Source organism: Giraffa tippelskirchi, chromosome 2 (assembly GCF_054371585.1).
Source record: "Giraffa tippelskirchi isolate mGirTip1 chromosome 2, T2T-mGirTip1v1.2.pri, whole genome shotgun sequence".
In the NCBI taxonomy this organism is placed as follows: domain Eukaryota; kingdom Metazoa; phylum Chordata; class Mammalia; order Artiodactyla; family Giraffidae; genus Giraffa; species Giraffa tippelskirchi.
The window spans coordinates 45,932,857-45,959,301 of NC_137276.1; the positions used below are offsets into that span (position 1 = coordinate 45,932,857).

The window sequence follows — 26,445 nt, forward strand, 5'->3', positions numbered from 1 at the left end:
GGCTTCCCTGTCCATAGAATTCTCCAGGCCAGAATACTGGAGTGGATAGCCATTTACTTCTCCAGGGGATCTTTGCGACCCAGGGGTTGAACCCAGGTCCCCTGAATTGCAGGCAGATTCTTTACCATCTGAGCCACCATGTGATAGACTTAGTACAAATTCAGCATGTAAACAGCAAGACCTAGAGCAGTGCTTTCCAATAGAAATTTATGCAGTCATGAAAATGTTTATTTCTGCTATCCAAAAGATTGCCATAAGCCAGATGTGGCTTTTTAGCATATGAACTGTGGCTACTGTGAGGGCTAGAACTTAAAATCTTATTTACACCTAATTTTAAATAACCATGTGTAGCTAATGGTTACCATATTGGACAGTGAAGCTCTGGAGGACTTAACAGCTGGCCTGGGTCTCTAAAAATGCATTTTGAAAATATTTATACTACAACATTTCCTGTTTTTTCCTTATAAAAAAGAGATGCAATGTCATTGTCTTCATCTTGAACATAAGTTTCTATCTACTACCAGAACCAGTCATCTTTTAATTACTTTTTGTTTCCTTCCTTCTTTCATTTTCTTGGCTAAATCAATCATTAGAATAACAGACAAAATTTTGATATTTCTGTTGCTATTATTCCATGGTATTTAATTTTATATCAAAGCAAAAATATATATGCATATATACTTGGGTCAAATAATACTACAAAACTTAACATTTTCCTAGTAAGTATTTTGCCCCACCCTTGACTTAAATTCCTTTGAAAAAAGTACTTTGAACTCTTCAGCTATTTTTTCTGATATTTCCTTTCATATATATATAACAATCATGGAGCTAGTGGTTTTCAGAGAAGAGCTTTATGAGGGCAGTAGTGTTATCTGACTCTGTTATTCCATGGACTGTAGCCCACCAGACTCCTCTGTCCGTGGAATTCTGCAGGCAAGAATACTGGAGTGGGTTGCCATTTCCTTCTCCGGGAAATCTTCCCAATCCAAGGATTGAACCTGGACCTCCTGCATTGCAGGCAGATTTTTTACCATCTGAGCCACCGAGGAAGCCCTTCAGATATATAAAATATGCTTAAAATTAAGTTTTCTCTTTTCTGTGTCATCCTATATCCATTTACAGCAGATGAGGATGCAACTCTCTTCTATGATTTGATCTGAAAACAAACAAATACACACACAGGACATATCCCTTTCCCATTTCTCTAATGCAATTTCTTCATAATTCTGGTTAAATAAAATTTTGGCATTTATATAAATATGTCTCTGTAAATTATATTTACTACTGAGGCAGAATTTTGAAGAGTAAATGCCCTGATGCTCCCTTTCATGTGAACACTACTGTTTTTCTTTATGTTTCTCACATATTTCATTCTAGAGGAGAAAAGAGTAATATCTGATGGTGAATTTGGAGGGAAGAACAGAGAAGATTTGGCCCTGCCCCTCCCTCTCACTTCACAATAAGAATGAACTTGCTCATGGAATGACCTCCATGCCATTTGGTTTATGATTCCAAGGCCCTATCCCTACAAAATAGGGGAGATGTCCTGGTGGCTCAGCTGGTAAAGAATCCACCTGCAATGCGGGAGACATGAGTTCGATCCCTGGGTTGGGAAGATCCCTTGGAGAAGGAAATAGCTACCCACTCCAGTATTCTGGCCTGGAGAATTCCATGGACTGTATAGTCCATGGGGTTGCAAAGATTCGGACACGACTGAGCGACTTTCATAGTTTTAGGGGATAAAAAATTCACATTTGGGAAAGAAAGCATATAGAATTGAGGAGTCCTTTTGTCCAGGGTCTGTGGCTTGGGTTTTGAATTTTAGTAAGTGGGGAGGGCACTATTAATGCTTGTGGAGAAATATGTCACACCATGTGTATTTGATTTTTAATGGTTGAATCTGGGCAAGATAATTTAAACTGTAAAGCTTAGATTTAACTTATGATGGCTTTAGTGACAAATAAGTAGCTAATCTTATAGAAACTGACCTTTACATTTTGGGTCTTCATCAGTTAAATAGGGGTTGAGGGCTTTAGCAAAGTGTTAGGGTCTGGGCAAACTGTAACAGGTAGAGTTAGGCCTTAGGGAGGCAGAGGTACTACTTTTGACAAAGGACTTAATTTCTCTAAGCATTAAGTTTTTTTATGTAAATTACTTAAAATAATTCTCCTTCATAGAATTCATAGACTTGTTAGGAAGATTAAATAAGATAATAAATAAGAATAAATTAGTAGAGAGCCTCGCATAAAGTGAGTTCTTAATTTTTTTCATATTTATGTATTTATTACTTTATGGCTACACTTAATCTTCACTACTGTGCCCAGTCTTTCTCTAGCTGTGGTACACAGGCTTCTCATTGCAGTGGCTTCTCTTGTTGCAGAGCATGGGATCTAGGATGGGTACATGGGTCCACTTGTAACATATGTGATGTTCTTTGACCTGGGATCAATCTCACATCCCCTTCATTAGCAGGTGGATTCTTAACCACTGGACCACCAGGGAAGTCCCTTAATCCTTAATTTTAGATACCAATGTTATTATCTGTATATCAATTATACAATAAGAACAGTCCAGATTGCTTCACATTATACTCTGTATATACCTAGGATGCCATGGCAATTCTGAACAAAAATATAGCCATTAAAACAGGTGGGAGGATGGACAATAACAGTAACATGGCATATGGATAGTCTAAGATTACTGGCTCCAAATGCAAATTGTAATCACTGCTACTGATTCATGGGATCCATTATTATACTTTATAATGGTTTTTTTAAATCTATTCTGTTATGGACTCCATTGTATCTCCCCCAGATTTTATATGTTAAGACCTAACCTGTCAATGTGATTATTTGGAGATATAGCAATTAAGGTTAAATGAGATCATAAAGTTAGGCCCTGATCCGATAGGACTGTTGTCCTTACCCTTTTCTCTGAGTGTCACGTATAGAGAAAAGGACATGTGAGGATACAGCAGGAAGGTGGCTTTCTGCAAGTCCAGAAAAGAGGCCTCACAAAAGAATGGTCTTGCTGGTACCTTAATCTTAGATTTCCAGGTTCCAGAACTATGAGAATAAATTTCTTTTATTTAAGCCACCCAAGTCTTTGGTACTTTATTATGGCAGCCCAAATGGAACAACACATTACTTTATCAATTTTAAATGGAATGTGTTTCCATAGCTTTTAACCATCTACAGTTATCTAACCATGGCTCTGAAAGCCACATTTCTTTAACTATTTAGTAATTGATGAGGTCAGTTTTATTCTTCCTACAGCCTTTTAAGTATCATGCTTTATTTGTTCTTTGGGAATGAAATTGCATTTTCTATTATAGATAATTGGGATGCTTTTATCTTACTGCCTTGTCCAGAGAAATAGATCATGGAAGGACATTAAAAGTGAACAGTGAGATAGACAAAGAATAGTTTGTGTTTTAAGACTGTGGATTTAACTTGAATTTAAAACTTTCCTCTACTTAATCACTACTTTTTTTTAGTAAATGCATACACATTCAGCTCCTCAATAATGAAGAAGGAAGGACAATTGGATGTATGTTTTTACATGTAAGGGATTTATTTAAAAAGAAAAAGCAAATATCAGAACATATTTTAATTTAAATTTTAAGAAATATGTAATGATACATTTAATACATATGAAACTTCACTATGTTTCTCATGAAAATAAATGTGGCTGTGCAAAAATGAATGCAATTATCCCTAAATTAATGAAGAAATAGGACAAAGAGTGTTTGTGTGCATTTCTCTCACTTGAACAATTTTCAACCTGAACTTCAGTATGTAATTCTTTACTTTCCACTAATGAAGTTATATCCCTGCCATACCTGTCTTGTATCTCTTTTTTTTGAGAATGGGTTACATTCTAACCTGTCATAATTGTAGGTTCTGAGGTTAATGGAAACACATGAAAATATAAGCAGAGTAAAGAAAAAAAACAAAACAGGTAATATGTGTTAGAATTCAAATAACAGGAGAAGAAAGTCTTTTGCTTCAGGACAAATAACACTTTGCAGTAAGGAATGAAAAGCAGGAGTGTAATACCTCTACTGATATTTTTTATAACCTTTATGATTTTTAAAATTATATACACCTTTTCCTTAACAAGAAGGAGAACTGGATGCTTAGGTAAGAGACTGGTATCTCAGCTTAGATCCACCTTAACCCAGCTTCATGATTTTGAATGAACTGTACCTCCACAGACTGAAACCCCTTAAAGTATCAAAGGAAGGAAACGGGCTCTATGACCTTTAAAGAACTTCAGACTCTTAACAACCAATAATGTTATTACTCTTCATTTATCTTCTGATAGTGTTTCCTCTTTAAAATTTCACAGTGGTACCTAGTGAGTGCAATGAGAACACATCCTGAAACTTTAGTGGAGTTGCTATAGAACTTGAATAGGACAATACAGAATTGTCTGCTGAAAAGTATGTCTACCAGAAAAACAATGTCAAGTAAAATTTATAGTGCTTCTTATTTTCGCCTTTGTGCTAAAGAAATTTTATTTGTGCTCAAAATAAATTAGTCCCATTATATCAATGAAAAACTCAGGGAAATCTAATGATTTGTCCAACTAACACTATAATTACAAGTCATCTGTAAAAAATAAAGCCATCAACACAAAAGAAAATGGATAATGAGTTAACTATGCTGAAGGTACCATAAATAAACTTAGAACATTTTCAAAAATACGAACACTGTGTATGTTATTTTGTCGTTTATCTTTTTCTCTCCATTCCATTGTCTCCTACTCGTCCTGAGACAAAGAACAGAGACAAAGAGCAAAAAAGCTTTTTAGTCCTTATTTCATCTTCATCTTTTTTTTTTTTCTGGTTTTCACCCTACAAGCAATTTATGCCAGTGGTAACCTCCCTCACAGATATGTAATAAAGATTAAGGAAGTGTATTTATTTTCCCACTTGTTGGGTTGCTAGACTTGTCTCTGGAGATGCTATAAGCTTTGTCAAATAGAAATAATGTTGTATGGAAAAGGAAGGATCTTGTTCATTAGGAAATTTCTTACTCATTAATAACTCACCATTATTCTCTTTTAGAAAGAATAGAACATGCACTTCAAAAATGATGATTAATACAACTTTCCTAAGTGTCTTTTTAGTACATGATTGTCCCCCAAAATTCCCAAATAGGATTAACACATCAGAATAAAAAAAAAAGTGGAAAATAAAGCTCACTGAATAAGCAATAACATGGAAAAAAAACAAGCAAGTATTCTAGATCTATTCTAGATCTCAAGTGATGATTTATTAACTGTATTTCCATATCTGAGTCATTTAATATCTTTGGGTCTTACCTCTAAAATGAGAATCGTAATTGTTTATTAGACTAAAGGTAAAGGGTTATACTAGATATTCTTTTGAGGCCTCTCACAGTTCTGAGAGCCAGGATTCTCATACTAAAGATGATTCAGTGTATCAGGATGAATTGCCAATCTCTGTTTTTTCGCAGATTTGTATCACATTGAACTGCACTTACTTTCAACAGGATATTGAGAATTATCTCTTTGATTGCTAATTCAGTTATTCAACAAATATTTATTCAGGGCCTAAATTCTGCAGTTGCTGTTTCTTATCAGGCTGCTCGCTCTTTATTTCTTGAAGTCATCCATCCTTCATGGTCCATATTATAAGATTTATACTTTAACTTTTAAAGTAGATTCATACATTATAGTTTTGAGTTCTTGACCAGATTTGAATAGCTCTATAACAGTATTGAATTTACTTCTTTGAATTCTCTCAATGGTATGGCAGAAACAACTCGATTCTTCTAGGTATCTTATCTCTACTTTTAACTTAACAAATACTAGAGACACCGCCACCACAATAAAAGGATATATTTCATAGCGTCTCTTGCAGTGGTTGGCTGTTGAGGTGTAAATAGAAATTTTTAAGAGTTCCATAAAGTTTCCTTAAAAGGGAAGAGGAACCATCCCTTTTACCTATTGCTTAGAATGTTGATGTGATGGCTAAAGCTCTAATAGCCATCTTTGATTATGTGGAGACTTTTCCAGGGAACAAGAGAAAATAAGCCTGCTAACCTGACAAACTGAAAGTGTCAGTCGTGTCAGGCTCTTTGCAACTCCATAGACTGGAGCCTGCCCGGCTCCTCTGTCTATGGAATTCTCCTGTCAAAATACTGGAGTGGGTTGCCATTTCCTTCTCCAGAGGAACTTACCAACCCAGGGATCAAACTCATATCTCTTGCATTGCTGACAGATTCTTTACTGTTTGAGCCACCAGACAATACTCACTCTAAACTATCAAATTCTTAGTTCCTTTTCTTTTATAAAAGAATGAATGTCTATTTTGGCTAAAACACTACTTTTCAAATCTTGGCTACTCACAACCAAACATAATCCTAACCAGTAGGACCTTGTAAAGTGTCAGGTTCATAATAAAAATGTTAATAAATCCATATTGAGTAGTTGGCCCCTATTTTGTGGGTTATAAATGTATCCAAGTAGTGTGTCTATGTGCATATGTGTATATATAGCCTATCATATCCTGACATATATGGGAAGTAATTTCTATAGGAATAAATGTCAGAGATAGCATTTTACAAGTTTTATTTAATTGCAAATTTAAATTAACATAAACATAGTCATTTGAAAATGTTACAGAAATATGAAGAAAAAATATTAAAAAATAATATAAAAATTGCCTTAATATGATGATAAAAGTGTTAGTTCCAATACAGTACTATACTAATGCTACTGATAATAATGTAAGAGTGAAGGAGAGATGATGCCCCAGTCCATCCCATTTACTTTCCCATGTTTACAAAGAGCTGATTAGTATTTTTTTTGTTGTTAGTGTGTCTCCATGCTACAAAATTATGGAGGCAAGGAAGTACAAAATCTGCAGGGTGGGCTGAGAAGCTCCAGATTCAGGAGAGTCGATGGTGCATTTCTAGTCTGAAGGCCAGCAGGTGAAGACCCAGGTTAGTCAAGTTCAGGATCAATTCACAAACAATCTAGTAGGCCAGTCTTTTTGTTCTATTCAGTCATTCTGCTGATTACATGGAGAAGGCAATGGCACCCCACTCCAGTACTCTTGCCTGGAAAATCCCATGGACAGAGGAGCCTGGTAGGCTGCAGTCCATGGGGTCGCTAAGAGTCGGACACGACTGAGCAACTTCACTTTCACTTTTCCCTTTCATGCACTGGAGAAGGAAATGGCAACCCACTCCAGTATTCTTGCCTGGAGAATCCCAGGGACGGCGGAGCCTGGTGGGCTGCCGTCTATGGGGTCGCACAGAGTCGGACACGACTGAAGCAACTTAGCAGCAGCAGCAGCTGATTAGATAAGGCCCACCCAAATTATGGAGGGTCATCTGATTACTCAAATATCACTGATTTAAATGATTCTCATCCCAAAACATTTTCCAACTTAACACATAATTAACCATCACCAGTCCTTTGTTCAAATAATTGCAAGAAATATTTTAGTGTCAAAATATGGGTTATGCTAAAACTGATTCTTGAAAGATGAGTAAATATTTGTTACATAGACAAGGCATCTCACGAGAATACCTAGACTAAGAGGCAATAATTTCTAGGCAGAGGGAAAAGCACAGATCCTTCCAACTTCTAGATTTGTGTTACAAACTGCTTATTCATGACTATAACACTTTCCTATTTAACATTTTTCTATTCTAGGAATGTTCAACATAATCATTGTAAGGCTAGACTCTGGAATTAGCCAAATTCATTTTCAGTCACTAGATTTGAGGGTCTGTATGCAAAGCTGTTTATATGCAATAAATAAGAGATACTTGTCCCATCTATTATTGCCTTAAGTCATTTCCCCTAGGTTTGCCACACTGGAGTTTCAAATCTCAAACTCAGTCTCAGTAATATATCAAGTACTGCTGTGCTTATAATTCCGACAAGTTACATTTAGCTTCAGTTGAGGCTTATGGAGGCTTATGAAGATGAGGCTTATTGGAAACACATAGACATTTTAGTAAATTTCCTTTAGATATAAATTCCTTTGAAATATAACACTTGTGGAAATATTGTTTGAGTGCCATGAGAAGGAAGCAGCGTTTTTTGAGCAGCTGCTCTCTTCATTTTTCCATTTCTCCCACTTTCATACAAAATGCCTTAAATATCTTTCCTGTGACAGGGGTGGAAGAAACTGTTATATAGAAAAAGAAATCTCAAAGAACTTATACAGGTTTCCAGTGAGTTTTATGAAAAATCTAATTGGTGTCATTGATGCCAAATATCAGGAAACCTCACAGAAGTTTGTTGCCATAATTAAAAGAACTTACTGAGTGCCACATTTTGCAAGATGGAGTTGAGCCACCTTATGTGGAAAATGTGATTGATGTGGCCTCTGTCCCTTCAGTGTAGGCAGTTTGGTCCAGCAAATCCATGTGCAAGTGGAAGTTTCCTGGAGCTTAGATTTCCTGACCATGTATGCAAAAGTATTAGACATGGCCATTTTCACCTTTCTCCTTTTCAGTGTTTCCCACACTATAGTCTCATGCAAAATTTCATAGTAAACTTAACTAAAAGGCTACAGTCCAAGAAAATGAGACCTACGATAGAGAGGGGGTTGACTCCCCAACCGACGTTGTGCCCCATAAACACACACACGCAGTGCCACTAATAGTGCTGGGTTAGACTAGAAAACAGGAGATGAGAGTTTTTTTTTTTTTTTTTTTCAGCAACAGAATCATCAATAGTTTAGTGGATAGGAGGATCTTACACATCTGAAACAAGGTACTGGAGCAATACCCCACCAAATGTGGCAGACAGTTAGGTCGGACATGGTTAGGAAGTGAGAGGCTTTGAAACATGATGTTCTTCCTGCCTAGAGCACTCTTCTTCTTCACTGGATTGGCTCTTCTTTATCTCTTGTCTCGAAAGAAGACCTTTACAAAAGCTTTCATAAGCTATTCATATAGCATGAATGCGTGCTAAGTTGCTTCAGTCGTGTCTGACACCCTGCGACCCCATGGACTGTAGCCCACCAGGCTCTTCTGTCTATCGGTATTCTTCAGGCAAGAATACTGGAGTGGGTTGCATTTTCTTCGCTAATTCATATAGCACTTATTTTTTTATTTGAAAAGAATTTATGTTTGCAAGTAATAATTTTTATTTATTTATCTGTTTACATTTGTCCTCTCCATGTCTCCCTGTATAAAATCCTATGAAAGTAGAAAACATTTTTTGCTCGCTACCTTATATATAATATCTAGTATACTTCCTGGGATATGAAAAATACTAAATAAATTTGCACAAATTAAATAAATGAATGCATAAATGAATTAAATGAAACAATGTGAACTATAGTTTTGTGAGTATTGGACTAATTACTTAACATTTGAGTTTTAGTTTCCTCATCTATAAAAAAGAAGGAAAAGTGACTTTATTTTTTTATTTAATGGACTTTGTGATGATCAGCTGGGGAAATAAATGAGAAAGTATCTTTAAACTTCTAAACTCTATGGAAATATTTGGTTGCATCTAGTAGGTTATTAAATCTAAACTCTAAGCAGTGCAGTTTTAATAACTAAACATCACTTTCCTTCTAATTTTTGATCTGTGATTTTCTCTAATTTAGTTAACAGAATTTCACACTCTCAGTTCAGTTCAGTTCAGTTGTTTACACATGTCCAACTCTTAGAGACTCCCTGGACCACAGCACGCCAGGCTTCCCTGTCTATCGCCAGCTCCCGGTGCTTACTCAAATTCATGTCCATTGAGTCAGTGATGCCATCCAACCATCTCATCCTTTGTTGTCCCCTTCTCCTCCTGCCCTCAATCATTCCCAGCATCAGGGTCTTTTCCAATGAGTCAGTTCTTAGCATCAGGTGGGCAAGGTATTGGAGTTTCAGCTTCAGCATCAGTCCTTCTTGTAAATATTCAGGACTGATTTCCTTTAGGATGGACTGGTTGGAATTCCTCACTGTCCAAGGGACTCTCAAGCATCTTCTCCAACACCACAGTTCAAAAGCATCAATTTTTCGGTGCTCAGCTTTCTTTATACTCCAATTCTCACATCCGTACTGGAAAAACCAAAGACGGACCTTTGATGGCAAAGTAATGTCTCTGTTTTTTAATATGCTGTCTAGGTTGGTCATAACTTTTCTTCCAAGGAGAAAGCATCTTTTAATTTCATGGCTGCAGTCACCATCTGCAGTGATTTTTGAGCCCCCAAAATAAAGTCGGTCACTGTTTCCATTGTTTCCCCATCTGTTTGCCTTGAAGTGATGGGATCAGATGCCATGATCTTAGTTTTCTGAATGTTGAGTTTTAAGCCAACTTTTTCACTCTCCTCTTTCACTTTCATCAAGAGGCTCTTTAGTTCTTTGCTTTCTGCTATAAGTGTGATGTCATCTGCATATCTGAGGTTATTGATATTTCTCCCGGCAATCTTGATTTAAGCTTGTGCTTCATCGAGTCCAGCATTTCTCCTGATATATTCTGCATAGAAGTTAAATAAGCAGGGTGACAATATACAGCCTTGATGTACTTCTTTCCCTATTTGGGACCAGTCTATTGTTCCATGTCCAGTTCTAACTGTTGCTTCCTGACCTGCATACAGGTTTCTCAAGAGGCAGATCAGATGGTCTGGTATTCCCATCTCTTTAAGAATTTTCCACAGTTTGTTGTGATCCACACAGTCAAAGGCCTTGGCATAGTCAATAAAGCAGAAGTAGATGTTTTTCTGTAACTCTTTTGCTTTTTCAATGATCCATCAGATGTTGGCAATTTGATCTCTGGTTCCTCTGCCTTTTTGAAATCCAGCTTGAACATCTGGAAGTTCATGGTTCATGTATTGCTGAAGCCTGGCTTGGAGAATTTTGAGCATTACTTTACTAGCATGTGAGGTGAGTGCAATTGTGCGGTAGTTTGAGCATTCTTTGACACTGCCTTTCTTTGGGATTGGAATGAAAACTGACCTTTTCCAGTCCTGTGCCCACTTTTGAATTTTCCAAATTTGCTGACATATTGAGTGCAGCACTTTCACAGCGTCATCTTTTAGGATTTGAAATAGCTCAACTGGAATTCCATCACTTCCACTAGCTTTGCTCGTAGTGATTCTTCCTAGGGCCCACTTAACTTCGCATTCCAGGATGTCTGGCTCTAGGTGAGTGATCACCCATTGTGGTTATCTGGGTTGTGAAGATCTTTTTTGAGTAGTTCTTCTGTGTATTCTTGCCACCTCTTCTTAATATCTTCTATTTCTGTTAGGTCCATACCATTTTTGTCCTTTATTGAGCCCATCTTTGCATGAAACTTTCCCTTGGTATCTCTAATTTTCTTGAAGAGATCTGTAGTCTTTCTCATTCTATTATTGTCCTCTGTTTCTTTGTATTGATCACAGAGGAAGTGTGGTCACTCTCTACTCATATTTTCACTCTCTACTCATATTTTTCTCCTCTAATTTTCCTGTCATTTCATAATAATACAAGGAATGGCTAAGGGTTCAGTTACTTTCTTAGAGGAAATTGTGCTTTGTAGAAGTTGCAACCTGCTCAAAATTTTCTGTTTTTAATAAATGACAGGGAGAAACTCTTCCCACATGCCATGACTCTAAGTCCTTCTGATAAATCATAGTGGAAGACACAGCAAACAGGAATCACATTCCTTGAAAATGCTTTACATTGTCTCCTGTATTTCTGAGGAAGAAAGTTAGAATAAACAGGTCCACTTTTTTTGGCAAGAATATTTCTTAGGTGGCAGACGTGTCTAACAAGAGGTATATGGTGTCTGATTGTCTTTATGTGGCATTGACAGTCATTGATGAACTTTTCTAGGAGTCTAGAAGTTGGATAATAATGATGTTCAATTACTATCATTTCTTAATTAAAAAGTAATTAGCATAAATTTATAAAAATAAGTTTTCTATCAACTATTTATTTGCAATGAGGAACAGTTTTTATACTAAGGAAAGGTAAACTCTTGATTCTTTTCCTTTATTACTCAGTTTTAAACAAAATAAGTTAGTTAACTATCATTCTAATAGTGACCAATGAACTTTTCATTTCATTTTGGTTTGTTTCTTTAATTTGTTGGTTTTGGCTATGTTTTGATATCATTATGTACACCTAGATTTAAATACATTAGATAAATTTCAGTTATTGCAGTTATCATGCTAATTATGTCTAATTGTCTCAGCTGTATCCAAGGGCAGGCTCTTCAAATTGGTCTCTGAAACTTTTCTGATATGACCCTTCTGCTGAGAAATGGTTTTCAAGTTTCCATTTTCAAATAGTTCTCATCAAATAATAGTGTTCTCACAGAACGCTAAAGGTATTTTTCTTTGTAAGTTACCATCTGCTAAAAATAAATTAGTTAAAATTATGTTTCTTATTGTTTGCTCACAAAATAAGCTATATTTTAAAATATAAATGAATAAGCAAATAAGTAACCACTGGCTCCAATGAATTTGGCAAAACTTTTACTTATTCCTTCTAGGTATAAAATCCTATCATCTGAAGGTCAAAAAGCCCATTTGGAAAGTACAATACCAAGTACAAGGGTGGACAGTTGAAAATTAAAACCATATGCAATGCCGAGTAGGGTATTTTAGATGTTAAATATAATACAGTACATTTCAAATTGGATGACCAATGTCAATCTAGAACACTGTTTAATCTGCAATTTATATTGAGATGAAGCAGAGAGAATTTTTCTGCCTCAGCTTCTTGGCTTTTAACACAGTATTTCACAGATGTCTGACCTTTGGATTTTAATGTGATATGTGGCTTCCCCTGAACAAAAGCCTAAAAGTTGATTGTCAGAAATTGTTTTTCAACGAAGAATGATCCCAAATTGCATACAAAAATGACACCATATATTTTCTAAATGCCTATACATAACAATTATAGTTGTTCCCACGTATATTTTAAGAATAGTAGGTAAGTATATTAAGGAAGTAATTAATTTTTTTGAAGTCTAGTCACTTGAGAAAATGTTTAATTCTTGGGAAGTACATTCATTATCACAGTTGTCACTTTGCTTGAAGTTTTATTGTATATATTATCACATGAGCTCAGGGCTGTTTTCTTGTCATTGTTATTTCTATTCAGCATCATTTAATCTGCACATTAAAATGTTACTAGTTGTTGTTTTCACAGTTTTATCTGTACCCCCTAACTCTCTACTAGAGGTTACATGCTGAGATTCAGTATTTTTCTTAGCATTTTCCTATTGATGACAATAGGAAGATAGACAAAAGCCAATTTGTAATATTCAAGATTTTTTTTAATTAATTAATTGATATCCTCATATACAAGTGAAAGATTTTGTTTTTTAAAACTTTGCATAATTTTCTACTGTTGGTGATGATATATTACTTTTTGAGTAATATTTATTATCTGTTCTTTCTTCTGCATAGTTACTGATGGTATTGAAAAGTTACATCTTCAAACTAGTTCCAGCCCTGTATAATCATCATTTGACACAAGTAGAAGTTATACCCTGCCATTTGGGAGGCTTGTGCTTATTTTATGGGGAGTTTCTTCTAACCACATTGTTGGTTACTCTTTTAATCCCTTTCTTACTTACTCAGATGCATTCTGCCTTGAAAGTAATAAATTTTTCTTTTCCCATAGAGGCTCTTTGTTTTTCTTTATACTCAGTAGCAATTATAAAATTCAAAAGCCAACCATCAACCAAGAGTGAGCAGATGATACAATTTTTCATTCTCCCTGCAGCCAAATGCTCCCTATTGAAACCGCCTAGAAGCCCATTACCTGCCTCAGTTCTGCAAGTCACTTGACTTAGCTACCATTTCCCAGCTTCTTTCCTTGACCTTGGACTGACTGCCTCCTGTGTGCATGCCTTCTGTCTTCTGTCTCTCACTGGCTTCAGGGCTCTTTCCTTGTATCTGACATCTTAATGCTACACATCCCTGCTTCTGCATACTACCTGAATAGCTTTGATCCACAAGATGCTCTAACACTTCTGCCTGCATAAAATCCACTCCTTGTTTATGCTGATCTTTATGCTGCTCCACTCTAGCTTTACTCTTAATAACTTTCAATCCCTTCAGAACTCAAATGGTGTGTAGTCACCAGCCATTCTGTTTCCTCATCACAGATCTTTTTGATTAGCTTTTGTCCATAATTTACTTAATTTAATTGAAAAATCCATTTTTATTTTCAATATCATTGTCTTCTGTATCCTCAGTCAAATTCAAGTCTCCATATTTTCATGTAGTCATTTCTTAGCCTTAATTTTCTATATTAAATTTTCATTATTTTTCTCTCACTGACTGATCATACACTTTTTCTCATCAGCATTCTTCCATTCTATAACACTTCAATTCTATACTTCAATTTGGTCCATGTGATAATTAGATTCTTAGTGTAGTTTGTATTCCAATTATTTTATCTCTGTTCCTTAATGTTATCTATGTGTCATGTTATTTCTCTCTGATCTTACTCTGTGTGTGTGTGTAGATCCTTAGTATAGTTTCTCTTCTCCAGTATAACTTATGCTTTCATTCTTCTCTAAGATTTTTCAAATTTTATATTTAATTTTAGTTTTTAATGTGAAATCCTAACTATGACCTATTGTTTTATAATCTATACTTTTAATGCAGGCTGAAATTATTATATTATATATTATGTGTAATTCATATAGATAATATAGTATATACCTTCAAAACATGATATAAGCACTTCTAAATTCAACAGACTTTATAAAACCAAGTCATAAGCTGGGAATGAAGATACAAATAACATTTATGCTACCATCAAGGAACTCATGGTCTATTGGGATTATACAAAATTAAATAGGGTATTTCTCTATATTTTGATGTGACTTAAGGTAGAGACATACTTATAATGCTGTGGGAACCCAGAAGAGAGGCATTAATTCAGTGTGGGGAAAAGTACCTGGTTGATTACCTAGTTTCTTAAGGACAAAGATTGTGACTACCTTATTCATTTTTCTTTACCCTGTCCCACCATTTCTCTGTACACACTGAATATAACTAAGAAATATTCAGTGAATGAAGGAATAAACCAAATGACATGTAAGTGGATTTCTAGAGTGTGCTCGTGTTTAGAATATACCCAATACTAACAAACTGGATATAAAAGGCACTGAACATTAGGGGGAATGGCAGGAATTTTGACCTAGCAGGGTTTTTAGATGCAGCAGTTCATCATAATGAGTTCAAAATCATAGATGATCAGGATCCACTAAATGACTTTAAATAGGAAGTGCCATGGTCAGATATATGTTCTAGGAAAAAATTTTAACCTGTAATATGAAAAATGGATTTGGTTAAAAATTGCCGAGAAAGGTGTAAGGAAGATCCTTAGTTATGGTGATCAGATAGATTGGACTCAATAGTAGCAAGTATCACCCTGATTCTGAGTGACACAATGAATTAATGGGGGGAGGGAAAGGAGTATTTAGATTTGTAGTTACTCTAAATAATGTTTTTCTGAATCAAAAGAGATTTGGCATAGTCTCTGGGGACTATGCCAGATGGAAATTATATTTCCTCATCCATGTACAAAGTACTCAGACTCTTCGTATTTCCTTTCCATAACACACCTGTACAAGAAACAGTAGTTTGTGTTAAATCTATATCTCCCTGAGGTTTTTTTCTTTTTTTCAACTTGGGTAAAAGCTGATATTTCTTCCTTTTTTTCAGAGGGAACCATGTCCAAATCCTCTCTCATTGTCTATTGTGTCTCTTCCCCCTTTCTATACGTCTATTTGATCTCATTTCTATAAAGAGTTTCTATGCAGATTTCTATGAAGAGTTTTTATTATATTCATATCTCTGCTAATGAACAAACTGATAATTCAAAATGAGACATATTTTTGGAAGTAATTACTCCCATTAAATTCATATTTCATATAATTCTTTTATGTATATTTATTTACAGCTACAAATTAAATGTATGTGTTTAACTGGCCTCTAGTTTTTCCAAATCTTTCATTGCTTAATTTGGAGAGGGGTTAGAATATTGTAATATTCACTTACAAGGGACTCTCAAGAGTATCCTCCAACACTACAGTTCAAATGCATCAGTTCTTTGGTGCTCAGCTTTCTTTATGGTCCAACTCTCATGTCATACATGGCCACTGGAAAAACCATAGCTTGACTAGATGGACCTTTGTTGGCAAAGTAATTCTCTGCTTTTTAATATGCTGCCTAGGTTGGTCATAATTTTTCTTCCAAAGAGCAAGCGTCTTTTAATTTCATGGCTGCAGTTACCATCTGCAGTGATTTTGGAGCCCAAACAAATAAAAGTCTGTCACTGTTTCCATTGTTTCCCCATCTACTTGCCATGAAGTGATGGGACTGGATGCCACAATCTTCATTTTTTGAGTGTTGAGTTTTAAGCCAGATTTTTCACTTTCCTCTATCACTTTCATCAAGAGCCTGTTTAGTTCTTTTTATTCTTCTTAAAACTTTTAAAATTTCCTTCTTAAAACTACAGCAAACATAGTGGAGTACTCATCAAAAGGAAATACACAAATAAGTATATTTGTTATTAACAAATTATTATTTTAACAATTATATTCAAGCAGACTAAAGGAAGTCACCATTAACATGTCAAGTAATTTCATTTACTGAATAATACATTTGTAGAGGAAAGAGAAATCAATTTTATCATTTGGAGTACGTTTGGATGAGAGATCAGTGTAAATTTTTGAATGAGTTATTTCTCTCTTTGGCGAAGCTGAGACTAAATTTTTATATTATTGACTTTTAAGGGCAAAAAGACATTCTTGAGAATTGCTTCTAGGAGAATGGTGACCAAATTTCAGATATGTAGAAATAGAAATATTTACTTTTATCTTCTTATAGAAATTCCAGTAATGTTCTGTTTCTTCTTCTGCTGCTGCTAAGTCACTTCAGTCGTGTCCGACCCTGTCCAACCCCATAGGTGGCTCCCCACCAGGCTCCTCTGTTCCTGGGATTCTCCAGGCAAGAACACTGGACTGGGTTGCCATTTCCTTCTCCAGTTCTATTTCTAGCCCTTTGCAAGTGAAAGAATAAGCAAGCAAGCATTTCTCAGTGTCTTTTCTTTTCCAGTAAGTGAAAACAAACAAGCTTAGTCTGATAGAAATTACATCTGTTTTCTAATCAAAGATGGAGAGAAAGTTGAAAGTGCTTGTGAATGGTTATTATGATTCTATTATACGCTTACCTGAGGGGAAAAACACAGATAATAAGGAGAGAAGCTACTGAGTTACAAATAGATTTCAGATTGAGATGCCATTTAAAATGACATGCCGTAAGCATTAGGACAGAAAAATAAATACACAAAGAGGAAGCAATTGCTTCTGTATAGGGTACCCTTATGTTTGATTTACCGTGGGCTGTTTTTATTTACCTGTGTTGTCTGGATGTCAGATGTCCTGACTCTGGCTCAGCATGTATTCCTCACCCTTTCACTTTTAAAGAATCCCAGTTTAGGCAAGCACTTATATTGTCACTCTAATTATATATAGGGGCTTGATTTAAAAAAATGACTTAATAACTAACTTTACACCAGTAGCTATAATTTTTTTTTAGCCCTAAAATTTGATACTCTGGCTTTAAGTACGCCCAAATATAGAAACTAAAATTGGCCTTTTTTGAATATTGCTCCCAAATCAGGGATACTTTGAAAATAACAAATTGGACAGCAACGTGTGTTATTTAATTTCAAAAGATAGAATGAAGGATAACTAAATTGCACTTTAGAGATTGCTTCCTTGGTCAACTCAAAATAGAAAATAATATGGATTTTTCCTCTTTTGGACACAGATGCTGTTTGCTAAAATGACAGTTCATAGACTCATTAGTCAACCCCATTCTCTCCTAAAATTTTCTCTAGTCATATTACTGCTTTAAAAAAAAAAATGTCCCAGGCTCCCAACCAGCAGAAATAGCTTTTACTTCATGGTTCACACTTTCAGATTTCTATATGTTGACTCCAGTTACAACCTTTGTAAACAGTACCCAAAAGGAACTTTGAGCTAGTCAAAGTTTCCTGTCCTTCCTTGAATGTCTGATTTTACTTTTGCAGTGTACCATGAATGACATCCTCCTCCTAGATTATCAAAACATTTTTAAAAGCCTAATATTTTCTGCTTCTTTTTTTCTTGATCTTCTGGAATTTTAAGTTTTTATTCCAGAAAGTGATAACTACATAAACTTCAACCTTGATATATTCAAATATTTCTAAACTTTTGTTTCTTTCTAAATTCCAATATCTACAAGCTTGTCTTCTGCTTCAACTCCCAGTAAGTCCAAATCTACATTAATAACTTGTTTTGCACTCCTCCTGCTATATTATTGATAATTGATCTGGGACTTGGTAAATGGTTTTTATATTTTCTAATTGGATTGATTCATCTGCTGCCCAATTCATCTGAAAATATATAGGCAACCTTAAAAATATTTATGCTAGCGAGAGTTCCATAAATAATTTAGCAATTATATTTTCAACAGCATGTTAATTTTTATGGACTTAGTAAGTATAGCTAATGGCTTTTCTTTGGTAGGGGAGGGTATCTAGCTTTAATAGGGACGTTTATAGTTATATGAATGAATCAAAATAGAATTTAAACATTATAAAATCCATGAAGAACCATCTGCTTACCCTTAATAACCCACATATTTAATGAGATTTTTTAATATTCATGTGTGCAGGTATTTGCATGTGTCTGGGTGCAGAAATAAGAGAAAGCTAACACTGACTAAGCAGAAGCAAATATTTGGAAAGAAATAATGAGAAAAAATGTAAATCCATACTATTATTTCCTTTCAGACACCTGTGAAAATCTTCCCATCACAACTATGTGGTTCTCTGTTCTCTCTTTCAAATGGCAAACAATATTATTTTTAGTTTGAGTCTTTGTTTGTGAGTATGATCATTATGTTGTCTAGTGGAGGCAAGAGAGTAGTAAAATCTAAGATGAGGAAAGGTGTATATATGTATATCTTCTTAAGTTTGAACATAGAAGGTCAGTCTTTTCTCTGGGGAAGATACTTCTAGTGCACATATGTTTACAAATCATCACAAAAGAAAAGTTAAAACAGCCATTCTAGAAATTATCATTATGGCAGTTCTACTTTCTGTTTTTCAGTCTTTGCCTTGTCAAATCTATATAGATTCTATGTTGTTAGAAGATAAAATTTTGGAAAATGACAGAACTAGAAAAGAATACTGTATAATGACAGTTGAGTTGCAACAATATATAAACAAACTCATATGCTTTGAGATTCAGTGAAACAAAGGAAAATATATTAAGATAAACTAAAATTAAATGATTTTATAGCAGAGATGAATACTTGGGAAATCAAAGTTGCTATTAACTTAAAATTGCAAATTTTATTAAATTATCAGTTGAATATCCTCTTGGGTGAAAGACTTAGTTTTTTTTTTTTAATTTTTAACCCTACATCAAAACCACATCTACACAGGAAAACTACATAGTAACCTTTTTCTTTTTGCAGATGTGCCAGTCTCCTTCCTACCTTAGTGTTTTTGGACATACTTTTATTTTTTTGAAACATTATAAACCATTACAAGACTGCCTTCTCTTCATCATTTAGTTCAAAGGTACCTCTTCAAAAATAGGCCTTTCCTAATTACTCTGTCATAATATCCATTCCCTGACTATCCTAGCTGAAATAATGAATACTACTTATTACTATCTTATTGCTCTGATTCAATACTTTTTTTGTACTTGCTAAAATTTTCAAAAAATGTATTTTTTTGCTTATTTTCTGTCTACATCCAATAAAATGTGACCACTATGAGAGTAAATACTTTGCTTTTTTTTTCCTCATCAGAGAGCAGATGGTATTAACAAAGCTGTGCTCAAGAATTAGCTTTGAAAAAGTTTTGGCTAAGATATTCAGTAGACTCAAAAGGTTTATCAGTTGTGCCAGCTTACACACACATAAAAATAAAATAAATTAAAAAAAATAATGGACTCCATGAAAGAATAATGGACTCCATGGCTTTGAAAATTCTGAATCTCTTGCATTGCAGTTAGATTTTTTTCCATCTGAGCCACCAAGGAGGCCCTTAAATGAAGTGATCGTTTTATTCACTCAGTCGTGTCTGACTCTTTTTGACACCATAGACTGTAGTTCTCCTGGCTCCTCTGTTCATGGAATTCTCCAGACAAGAATACTGGAGTGGGTAGCTATGCCCTTCTCCAGAGGATCTTCCCAACCCAGGGATTAAAATTGGGTCTCCTACATTACAGGAAGTTTCTTTACCATCTGAGCCACTGGGAAAGCCCCTCTGTCTCTATAGATGGCAAATTATGCTAAAATTCAGAAATGGCTTTTGACTATGATCAAGTCCAAGGCACTGCCAGGAAATTATGGCCCAAAGGTGAAGCCAAAGATGTAACCGTAAAATTATTTGATTAGATTTCAGAAAGTTCAAAGGTGATGCTTTGAAGTGCTATTCAGGTAAATAAAAGTTCCTCTAAAATATATAGTTATTTTATACTTGATCCAGCCAACCAAACAATACAGCCTGTGCTGGATACTGTGCCTTCTCAACAGATGCACAAGGTAAAGTAGAGCTTATTTTGAAGCAGTTAAAGGGTTATGTTTGTTTAATAGAGTGAATCCCAATAAGGAAAGGGAAAGGGAAGTCGCTCAGTCGTGTCTGACTCTTTGCGACCCCGTGGACTCTAAGCCTACCAGGCTCCTCCGTCCATGGGATTCTCCAGGCAAGAATACTGGAGTGGTTTGCCATTTCCTTCTCCAGGGGATCTTCCCGACCCAGGGATTGAACCCAGGTCTCCCGCAATGGAGGCAGACGCTTTAACCTCTGAGCCACCAGGGAAGTCGAATCCCAATAAGAGACACAATAACTCATAAAGTTTTAAAGAAAATTACATATGTACAAATACTGACAGTTTGGACTGGAAGAGACAGAGACATTTCAAAATGGATCTCCAAATTCTTTAAACAGGGAGTAAGCTTAGTAGACTACTCAGACTCAAACATGTGACAATCTTTATAAAGAAAGAGGGATGACTCAAAGAACAAAAAATTTTCCAGAGAGTGGAACCAAGAACTGTGGAGTGTCATCTCTGAGAACATATATAATTAAATCCTAATTAGGGAAATTCCTAATTCAAGGAAATATTTCCCTGACTTGATTTCAGAACTCTCATGAGCTAATGACTTCTACTAGCCTCTCATTGTCCCTTATTGAATAGGAGTGCCTATGAAGATTATTCTATGCTATTTTATCATTTATTATGGGTATGGGAGAGGCAGATAACTCATTTCTTTACTTTCACCAGTTTTCAGATTGAGGAAACTATATTCAAGTAGCTGCACTTAAGGAATGCAGCTCAAAGCATATATGCAGCTACCCCTAATTTAAATGACAAGATTCTGAACTTAAAGCTGATGCTATAATGGGATGAGTTTTTAGGAATTTGTGATACAATTAGTGAACAATTGTTGTCTAGAGAGCAGACAGAGGTAGCTGGCTCCTAAAATGGCTCCCAGGGATCATTATTCATGTACTTGTATAATCCCCTTCTACCATGTATCAAGTCAATCTGTGTGATCAATAACACATGCCAGAAATGATGGTATGCTGCTTTTAAGATGAGATTATAGGGAACTCAAGGGTTAGTCTTTGGGGATGCATGGTGTTTTGGATTTGAAAATTAGTTCTGACTGGGTTTTTAAAAATAGTTTCTTATTCTCTCCATACCTCTTTTTAAATATTCTATTAAAAAAATACTTTGAACTACTATAGAAGTTGATTATCTATCTATCTACCTAGTCTATCCACTCATATCCCCACACACTCAAACACATACAGAACACACACCTTCAGTTGTAAATGGGCACTTATAATTTCATATATTAATAACAAAGTTTACAAATATGTAGATTAGATTATTTAAAAGTTAAATAATTCAATTTGGACCATTTAACCTCTATTTTCTTTTGAAAAGATCCAAAATTCTATATTAATATCCATATTAATTTATGCTCACACACAATTTTTAGTAATCCTTGGCTTGTATAGATTTGTTGTATTGTCCTTTTGGTTTTATGATTTCAAACTACTTAAGTATTAAGTTATTTAGTTGTGGTCCCCTTCAGAATTTCCATATAAATACACTGGACTCAATGAGTATATGATAATGAATTCTTACCACCTTCCAACTGACACAGGTGCATTTAAATTTTTTATATCTGCTAACGATAGATTTTCTCAGTGAAGCTTTATATAAAATAAAGATCTAAAATTTATTTGACATTTTTATGTCAGATCCTAACTCTACATTGGATTTAGGAGAGAAGACCACCATAATCTCTTAGTGAGAGATGATCACTTTTTGATTCTTAGAATTCCTGGGAGGAGATTAGTCTTTGATGTTAGTCTTTGCTAACATGCAGACCATATTATGTCAGTTTTCTTTACAGTTTCTTTAGGTTTGCACATTCAACAAATATTTAATGAATTAAATAAAATCTGTATTTTCACAGAAAAGCAACTTTCTAATTCTTAATTCTTCCAAAACAGTAGAAAAGTTAGCTAACATAACAAAGTAAGAAAATGCAAGAATCGATTTCTTATTATTCAGCATATGACTTATTCTGATACAACACCCTTTGTCATAATTCTTGCCCTTACAATGTTCAGTCCTTGTGATTGTTACATCAGGACTTGTAGCTCAGGAAATTGAGGGACTGGAGGAGAAAATTACTTAGGTAAGACAATGCCAGAAGGATATAAAAATTTTTCTTAAAACCTTTTTTTTACACCTTTTCCATTCCACAAAAATGTTGGCAGGGCTGCCCTTTAATTTAATGGGTATGTCTGTCAGAGTATCCTTTGAAGGCCTTGTTAATCCAATTAAGACTGTTTTTTCTTGTTTTAAACTTGCTCTCTCTTTGATAATAATGGAAGGAGAGAGAAAGACATGCAACATGATTTATCATATGCATAAATGCTTGGGATAGTCATAAGCCTTTTTCCCTAAATAACATCCTGATTAGAAATAACTGCTCTATAGAACTTTTCTAAATTTACAAACTTGCTGCTTTCTCTCTTTGGAATAATAATCTATTTAGGGAGAACAACATCAAAGGAAAATCATCACAGTGATCAGTGGAAACCTATTCTTGTTTAAGAATTTATATTCCCAGGGAAGGATAACTCTTTAGCCTAAGTGTGAGTGCTAGTCACTCAGTCATGTCCAACTCTTTGAAACCCCATGGACTTCAGCCTAACCACAGTTAAAGTTATTGTAGTCATCCAGATAAGATGTACATTAGGATTGTAGAGAATTTCTCAATGTCTTTTTTGCTCTTAGTGCTTTTGAAGTGTCAACGACAAATTGGCACTTACCAAGAGCATTGCCAAGGACTGAACAACAAAGTCATTTGCCATCAGCCTCTACAGAGATTGAACCCCATACTGCTATAGCTGTTGACCTTCAACAACCCCTGAGGGAGTTTAGGGTGGAGTGAGGTACTCTGTGCTCTAGGGAATCTCGTGGGACAGGTCTTTAGATAGTTGGATGTTTTTAGGAACAGATTTTATGATCTCAATCCTTGCATCTCCTCATATCTAGAGAAGCACTAAATCCCTTCAAGGTGACATCAGATCCTCATGACTAACAAAAACCTTTTGTGAAATGAGTGCTTTATGGCATTGAACTCCCCCTTCACCAAAACCTTATATTTTGACTTTCCCCCCACTGCCACTATGGAGCAGTCTCTCAGAGCTATCTGAGATGCTGCCTCCCGGGCGGCATTCCTCATTTTGCCCCAAATAAAACTTAACTCACAACTCTCAAGTTGTACATCTTTTTTCAGTCAACAGTTATGATGACCACAAAGGGACCCAGCATAGACTTCCTTCCTTCAACTGGACTCCATGAGGAACTGGAGCTTTGGTACCAGCAGTGGCCCCTTGCACCCATCTGCCTCCTTGGGGAGTGCAGACAAATTTGGGTAAGTCTCTCCTGGCTTTTGAATCTCTCATATTGCTTGAGATTCTGAGTTTTATTTGGTGGTGGAGCAGGTTACCTGACCCCTCCCAGTAGGAAGGATACTGGTGGTGGTGGGGGGTGGGGGTGGGTCAGGTTAAACATCCTGGGCATACCCACTCATGATCTAGATAATGAGTGGGGCTCGGTTGAAAGATACGGAGAAATTCCCACCCTGTCAAAAGATATAGGGTGAGGGGCTGGCTGAAAGATGCCAGGAGAATTGCCCACCAGTGGAAAGGTACTGGGTAGGAGAGCTCAACTGGGAAAAAATAAAGGAAAACCCGGGGCTTGGCTGAAAGATGCTGAGGTCTCTCTGTTGTAGGGGACTGAATGGTCTTGGCTGAGTGGTTAAGTAAGAGGCTGATCTGACAGTTTTCCTCAATTTGACTGCCATTATAGAATTTGTCAGGATAAAAGAGGAAAATAAATGAGAACTTTGCTCTGAAGAAAAGGGACAAAACTCCTCTCGGCTGGTTTAGATCTTCTCAGGTGACTGAGAAATTTATGAGAGTGGTGGAGGTCTAGTTCCTTATACCGTGCAGTGGTCCCATAGGGAAACGCACTCATTAATTAAAATACTTGCTTGTTTGGGGGTCACACGTAAGAACTGGCCATTCAGCGACCTGAGCAGCCACGATGGTCTTAGATTGCCAGAGGCAGAACCCAAGACACATAAGAGGAGCTGAAATGACTCTGGGGTGACTCCTGGAAGAGTTAAGCTCACAAGCAGCACGTGGGCCCACTACACAAGTTCATTAGTGATTTTTATCCCTGACAAATTCAGCTTAAAATGGGAAACAGAATCTCTCAAAAACAGAAACAAAGGGGTATCAGAATGCCAGCCTCTGACTAACACTCTGGCCCAATTCGTGTACAATAAGTATGGAGCTCATACTTGCAAGTACCTAGTTAATTGGAGAAATTATACTAAAAGAGATCTCAACCTAAAATGGCCAAATTAGGGTTCTTTTGATATTCTAAAATTGATATTTTTGCACACACAATTAGAAAAGGCCAGCCGTGCTTTGACTGGTATCTAGAAGCTTCTAAAACAGGAAATGATAGAGTAACTTCTTCACAGAAAGTCAACAAGAAATTGCTTGAAACTATATCAAAACTAAAAAAAGGCTGCTAGCACTGACTTTGCCAGGTTGCAGGTCTAGCCGAACTGGGAAGTCACATTTGGCATTTATGCCATGTAGTTTTTGATTTCTGGGCATCACTTTACCATCTTTGGGGGGCTCTTGTCACTTGGCTTTTGATTTCTGAGTGTCTTTTGTTTCATTTGGAGTGTGACTCCTGGCTGGTGAAGTACTAGTTCAGTTTGGTTTTGTTGGATTGGTTTGAGTGCACAGACATCTGGTAAAAACTGCTGGAGCTGATATGGGAATTGCTCACTGTAAGGTTACACACTTCACCTTGAGGGGAGTGGATTTTTTTTTTTTTTTTTTTGGACTGGTGAATCTATAGCTATGATCCAATGACAAGAAAAATGGCCTAAAAATATTATATCTTTATTGACATAGGATAGGAAAATGGACTGAAGTTCCCTTTCGTCCAGGACTTCCTCCTGTAATCAACAGTCTGGAACTGATCAAACTAAGACCCCTACTTCCCCAGAGGGAAAAATCTCTGCTGAGACCAATCTGCCCTTGTTATCAGGGCCAAGTTGAGCACTATCTGGTCTAAATTTTGGCTATAAAACTATGGTCACAAAAAAAATATGATTTTTGACAATGTGGTCACAATATTCTTTAGACTCCAGAGGAAGCTTGAAGAAAATAACTGTTTTGGAATCCTTGCCCTGAGGAAATAACTCCTCTTATACCTTTAGACCAGAGCTTTCCTTGTAGCTAAGTCAGTAAAGAATCTGCCTACAGTATAGGTGACCCGGGTTCGATCCCTGGGTTGGAAGGATCCCCTGGAGAAGGAAATGGCAACCCACTCCAGTATCTTTGCCTGGAAAATCTCATGAACACAGGAGCCTGGTAGGCTGCAGTCCATGGGATTGCAAAGAGTCGGGCACAATTGAGTGACTAACACTTATTACTTCTCTGGATCACTTATCTAGACCATCTCTAATTCCTGAAACCAAAAGGGGGAAAAAAGAGGAACAAAGCCTTTTAAAACCTTATTCCAACCATTTTTTATTCATAACCAAGTTTGGAAAGCAAAGCTATAGAATCTCTTCTATTTGGATATATGTATGTCTCAGTGTGTGTCTTTGTTTATTTTTGATAATATTGCTGATTGCTGAGATCAGTTTGTAAATGAGCTGTAATCTAATTGGCCTTAAAAAAAAAAAAAGTAAGCCCTTACAAATCAAATAATTCTAAATACAAGAGAAAGTGAAGTCGCTCAGTCGTGTCCGACTCTTTGCAACCCCATGGACTGCAGCCTACCAGGCTTGTCTGTCCATGGGATTTTCCAGGCAAG

General features: G+C 35.9%; 1 long non-coding RNA gene across 3 annotated transcripts in view; it reads left to right on the forward strand.

Moving 5' to 3' along the window:
* The window catches only part of LOC145533140 (uncharacterized), a 76,953-nt gene that overhangs the window by 16,908 nt on the left and 33,600 nt on the right, over window positions 1-26,445 (forward strand). For 2 of the 3 annotated variants that reach the window (XR_014073889.1, XR_014073888.1), the window contains one exon: window positions 23,834-24,833. This is a non-coding gene — a long non-coding RNA (uncharacterized LOC145533140). Of the gene's footprint in view, window positions 1-23,833; window positions 24,834-26,445 lie in introns of those variants that run through there. The other variant, XR_014073887.1, reaches the window with a different exon arrangement.